At 40.3% G+C, this 5,999-nt stretch overlaps 1 protein-coding gene across 1 annotated transcript in view; it reads left to right on the plus strand.

Moving 5' to 3' along the window:
* The first annotated feature begins 2,797 nt into the window (after nt 1-2,797).
* The window catches only part of LOC123522771 (zinc finger protein 91-like), a 12,067-nt gene continuing 8,865 nt past the window's right edge, over nt 2,798-5,999 (plus strand). The window contains exons 1-2 of the mRNA XM_045300015.1: nt 2,798-3,815; nt 4,679-4,738. The gene's annotated coding sequence lies outside the window, so the exon portion shown is untranslated. The remainder of the gene's footprint in view (nt 3,816-4,678; nt 4,739-5,999) is intronic.

The following is a 5,999-nucleotide window of genomic DNA, read 5'->3' on the forward strand; positions in this document are numbered from 1 at the left end:
AGGTGTGAATTTTTTCTTCTATTCTTTCGGCTTGAGATATGATGAATGTGTGCTTTGTTTTTGGCTTTCTATCATCTGGTTTGGGTTCGTTTTATTTTAATACTGTATTTTGTCTTCCCAAGATGTCATTTGAAATGGTCTTTTCAGTTCTTTAATATCATGATTTCTTCCACTACTTTAACTCCTCTATATGTAAAAGCAGTTTCAGAGTCTCCTCCATGAGAGGTTGGAGACGGAGACGCGGAACAGATTTTATTGAGGCAGGGAAAGAATTCCCGGAGGGAAGAAAGAGCAGAGAAAGGGAAGGGGGCATCTCGAGCTCCTGGGCGCGTTCTGAGACCTAAAGAGTTAGGTCAGGGAAATCGCAGCTTGTCAGTGAGGAGGTGGGAGATATATAGGGCTCGAGCTAAGGAATTGTACATTGACAGAAGGTAAGGAGAATTTTTATTGCTTGCAGCTGCAGGGCCTTAAGTCAGGATGCGACCCATAGGAAGTCATCTCGTTGTTTGCAAACCTGCCCTCTGGAGTGCTGGGAAAGGCCTGGGAAGATAAATTGCTTCCTGAGGTGCTGGGGAAGGGGCTACACAAACCCGGCCTGGAGAGATTAGCTCTTTGGGGTGTTGGGGCAGGAGTTGCATAGTTCAATAGGTCATCCATCTTCCCGAGAGTCTGGGAATGGGGGCTTTGAGGTTTCATCTTCCTGGGGAGCCGGAGAACACTCTGATATCCACTTTTGTCTTCTTTCCTGTTTTTGAATGACCTTTGCTTTCTTCGTGTACGGTGTTCTTGATATCATCCCCCAACTCACCAGGTGTTGTCATCAATGTTCAGTATCAAATCTGTCCTTGAGATGATCTGTAACTTAGGTAGAATATACTCCATGTCATATTTTGGCTCTCATGGACTTGTTTTAATTTATTTTGTTTTGTTTTTATTTTCTTCATCTTCAACCTGACCTTGCATATGAGGAATTAATGGTCTGCTCCACAGTCACCCCTTGGCCTCATTCTGGTTGATGATTTTGAGCTTCTCCATTGTCTCTTCCCACAGATGTAGCCAGTCTGCATCCTGCATGTTCTATCTGGAAAATGCCACCTCTTTAGAGTGTTGAAGAGCAGCCATGTTACCCTGAGAACTATGGTGCACCTGACCCAAGCCTTGATATTCTTCATTGCATCATATGCATGTGAAAGTTGGACGTTGAATAAGGAAGACTGTAAAAGAATCAGTGCATTTGAATTGTGGTGCTGGCAAAAAAAATATTGAAAATACCATGGATTGCTAAAAGGACAAACAAATCTGTCTTGGAAGATGTACAGCCAGAGTGTTCTTTAGAAGCAAGGATAGCAAGACTTCGTCTTACATACTTGAGCATGTTGTCAGGAAAGACCAGTCCCTGGAGAAGGACATCATGCTTGGCAAAGTGGAGGACCAGCGAAAAAGAAGGCTCTCAATGAGATGAAGCAACAATTGCATTCCAATAATTATTCATGTGTGTTGATTACATATTTATTTGATTTACTATTTTAAAAGTTGGTTGAATTCTTTAAATTCTTCTTCACTAGCTTTAGTACTTGGTACACAGACTTGAATAATAGTTATAGGAACTAAACTTCCTTATGGGCATATATGTAATCTCTTGAAGAGAGAACCTGAAATGTTATTTTTGATGACAACATTTTCTCTTGGATATGCGATTCCTGGTCCATGTCCACATGTTACACATGGCGTAAACACACCATGAAACATGACATACACACACAAAGAAGACAGAATAGGACTTCGAGAAATAAGAAACATACGCATTTAAAGATTTCATTAAGAGTATAGAAATAGAACCCACAGACTGGGAAAAAAACATTCTGACAATGATAGTTTGGACAAAGAACTAATCTTTAAAATCTATAGAAAACTTCAATGCACCAACAAGAAAAAGATGAAGAATCCAGTTTTAAAAGATACGAAGGACAAGAACAGACAGTTGACCGAAGAAGACGTCCAGGTGGCCAGCAAACATAGGGAGAAATTACTTGAGATTACTCACCACTCAAGAGAGGCAAATCAGAACACCTGTGAATTATCACGTCGCCTCACCACTGTTATTAATGTTCAAAAAAGTAGAAAACCACAAATGCTGGAGATGATGGAGATGCTCATTTACTGCTTGGGGGCTGTCTTAACAGTATGGAAAGCGGCATGGCACTTTCTCAAACAATTGGGAACAAAAGTACCACATGACCCACTAGTCACGCTGCTTGGCATGTACCCTTCAGAAACAAGGAACACAGCAAGAACAGATATATGCACATCCATCTTTGAAGGCAAAAATGATGATGATTTGTAAACCTCTCCCTAACTCACCACTAAAAGGATTTAAAAATAAATGACACAATGCACTGAGCAACCCTGCTGTGTAAGTTAGGGGGAAGGGAGCTAATAACAATGGTACAAAAAATAAGAAAATGTTCTAAAATTGATGATTGCACACCTCTTAATATGATTGAATTGTATGATAAGTGAATTAAATGCCAATAAAACTGTTAAATGAGAAAAAAAACAGAATTTTAAAATGTTGATGAACAAAGATGTTAATTTGAAGACTAAGGTATGCCTGGCTCAAGCCATGAGCCTTTCAAACCTTCATACACATGTGAAAGATGGTCACTGAGTAAAGAAGATTGAATGGGAATCGGTGCATTTGAATGATGGTGCTAGTGAAGAATACTGAAAGTGGAATGGACTGCCAGAGAACAAGGACATCTGTCTCTGAAGAAGTACACCCAGAATGCGCCTTAGAAGCAAGAGTGGCAAGACTTTATCTCATGTACTTTGCACATGTTATCGGGAGATAGCAGACCCTGCACAAGGAGATCATGCTTGGTAGAGTAGAGGGTCAGCAAAGCAATAAAAGGATAGATGGATTGATGCAGAAGTTGCCATTAGATAGATTGACACAGAAGTTGCAATAGTAGGCTCAAAGAACAATCAGGATGATGCAGGACTGGGCAGTGTTTCCTTCCTTTGTGCCTAAGATTGCTTGAGTCCGAATAGACTGGATGACACGTGGTAACAACGGGACTTCTAGTGCAGTGTTAGCTAAGGGTGGCATGTTGGAACACCTGACTTATTCCTGAGCTTAGCAGAAAATCACTTGTGTTTTCACCAGTGATTGGGATGATAACTGCAGAGTTTTTTGTGCATGTTCTTTATTATGTGGAAGACATTTCTTTATAACTTTTTCTTCCAAATGGGTGTTCATTTTTTTTCAGGTGCTTTCTCTGCAGCTACTGGTACAGTCCATTTGTCTTCTTGTCTAGCATGTGGGTGTGGTGGATTAAATTATTTTCTTATCGGACCAGTCTTGTATACCATGAATAAATCCCACTTGTTTGTAGTGCAAAATTCTTGTTATACAGTGTTGAATTCAAAATGCTAATATTTTGACCAATCATTATCATGCATCTTGATTGCATGTTTGATCACTTTCAGATGTGGGCATTTGACTAATAATTGTCTTATCTGGATTTCATTGTATGCGGACAGCTAGCATCCTCTCACTGACAGCACTGTACGGAAGTGTAGGTCTTGAAATACCCTTTTTGATGAATGAATCGCCATTCCTCTGCTATTCAGAAGGTTTTCAGCGACGAATTGCTCAGAAGTGGACAGGCCTTCTCTGCAGTCCGTTCTTGGTCTGGAAGCTCCGCTGAAACCTGTTCCCTCTGGGTGGCCCTGCTGGCATTTGAATCTCCAGTGATAAAGCTTCCAGCATCCCAGCACCACACAAGCCTCCACAGTGCGACAAGCGGACAGAGGTGTGGTGGCTCATATTTCAAGTATTTACTTTTATTTTTTAGAAGAGAAAACAAAATTTGGTTTTCTTTCCTGATTAGACACTTGATAGTTTACCACTGACCCCTTTGCCTGCTGCTTTCTGTTTTGTGTACTTTCGCTTAGTGACATACTTTTTAAAGGCCCTAGACCAGTTCAGTCTGATCCCTTCCACCTTGTTTATGTGTAGGCGAACCGTGTCTTATTAGACTTTAGTCCATTTGATCTGTGTTATCAAGTTTATGGCATACTGCTCATAATATTTCTGTTTTCTCTGTTTAACGTATATGGGGGGTCACTGATAATGGCCACTTATTTCTGAAATTTATCGTTTATGTCTTCTCTATTATGAATTGTCTTTATCCCACTCCTCCACCCCCCAATTGAGGTTTTGGTTTTGTGACAGCCTGTATTGAGTTCCTGTTCCATTTTTAAATTTTTATTCTCTCATTTTTATGGTACCGTTTCTATTTCCTTGGGTTTAATTACCTCCTGCCCTTTTTTTATGTTTCCTAAGAGGGAGTCCTAGTGTGTGGACATTAGGTAAGTCTTCTTTTCAAATATGTGTATCCAGTGCTGCTAATTTCCCTCTCCACCTCATTTTCTATGCAGTCAACAGATTTGGTAAGTTGTGTTGTATTTCTCGGAGCTTAAAGTATTTTTCAATTTCTCTTGGGATTCTCTCTCATGTAATTTTTAGAATATATTGTTCAGTCCTCATATAATTTTTTGGCCTTTTCTAGCAACTTTAATTTTTGTTTCTACTTGAATTCCAGTGTCGTCTGAGCAACTGTTGCCGATTCTCACTACCTCCCGTGTATTAACTCTCTGTGTCTCTTGTGTCTAGGACGGTCTCGGCTCATAGTCCATGGTGTGCTCCGCTCCTGCCTCTGCTTTCTTCTTGGTGGTGAGTCCTCCTGTCTGCCTTTACAGTTGGCTCCTCTGAGTCTAGTAGAATAAGAGAGTGCATTAGGGTGCCAGGCACATCGGGCACCCTGGTACCAGGGTTTCATGCAGCTTACTTGCACTATTAGCAGACTGTTTAGTCCCGTTGGTGGACCACAAGCCCCACCCCACCCCTTTTTTGTAGTTTCTCCAAATCATGTTGTGGGGGTCACAGACGTAATGAAGCTAGAAGGGACATATTCAGTAGTGGACTGAATGATAGGTCCAGTTTCTCCATAGCCTTGTCAACACTTACTTCTAGTTCTTTCGTTCTTTTCTCTCCGTACTCAATATTCCATGCCAGGCTCTTCTTGCTCACATGGTTTCTTAACACAAGTGTGATGTAATTTTTAATCGTGCTCTGCAGAAGGAAGACATCTGTCTGTGCCCATCCCCCCTCCACACCAACCCCAGTCCCTGCCTTCCTGGCTTCTTTCAGTCTTTCTTCTTTGATTTCGTGAGATTTCAGTGTGATACCACTAGATTTCAGTTTGGGGTATTTATCCTCTGTTGTGTTCCCCGAAATTCCGGAATACTTGATTTTAGTGCTTGTCATAAGTTTTTCACATTTCTCACTCATTATTACCACACACTTTTTTTTTTTTTTTTACCACACGCTTTTAAAGGTTTGTTTCTATCGTCTTTTCTGGTATTTTCAACATGTAGATGGCCCATCTGATTTCCTCATCACATGATTCTTGGATATTCTGTTCCACCATCCCATTTTTTCAATCTCAGTTTTGAAATTTTTCAGTGACATCTATAAATATATCTATAAGTTCACGGATTCTTCCCGTTGCTTTGTGCTGTCGTTTGATGAGCTTGTTAAAGGCAGTCTTCATTTCTGTGATCGGGTGTTTTTGCTATAGTTTCCTTTGCTTTCTTTGTTTCTATGTTCCCAGCTCTGGTTACATTATCCACTTGTTGCATGCCATTTAGCTTGCTTATTAGCATATTTGTCCATATCTTAATTGTAGCATTAATTACACTAATTTGGAAATTTTACACAGGGAAGTACAAGATTTTTTTTCTGTTGATCACACTGAGGCTTTGATATGGTTTCTACAGGTAAAATTCATGAAATGGATTAATGTGGGTCTTCCCTAAGATTCGGCAGGTTAGGCATTTTTAACCCTAAAGTTTGCCCACCTCAAGCCTCCCGAAGTTCATGGATTATATTCTAAGATTTTCTATGCTAGTACTGATTCTAGACAGTTTCTGTC

This window comes from Echinops telfairi, unplaced genomic scaffold (assembly GCF_000313985.2).
Source record: "Echinops telfairi isolate 266 unplaced genomic scaffold, ASM31398v2 ScPeMD7_7459;HRSCAF=8497, whole genome shotgun sequence".
NCBI classification, from domain to species: Eukaryota; Metazoa; Chordata; class Mammalia; order Afrosoricida; family Tenrecidae; genus Echinops; species Echinops telfairi.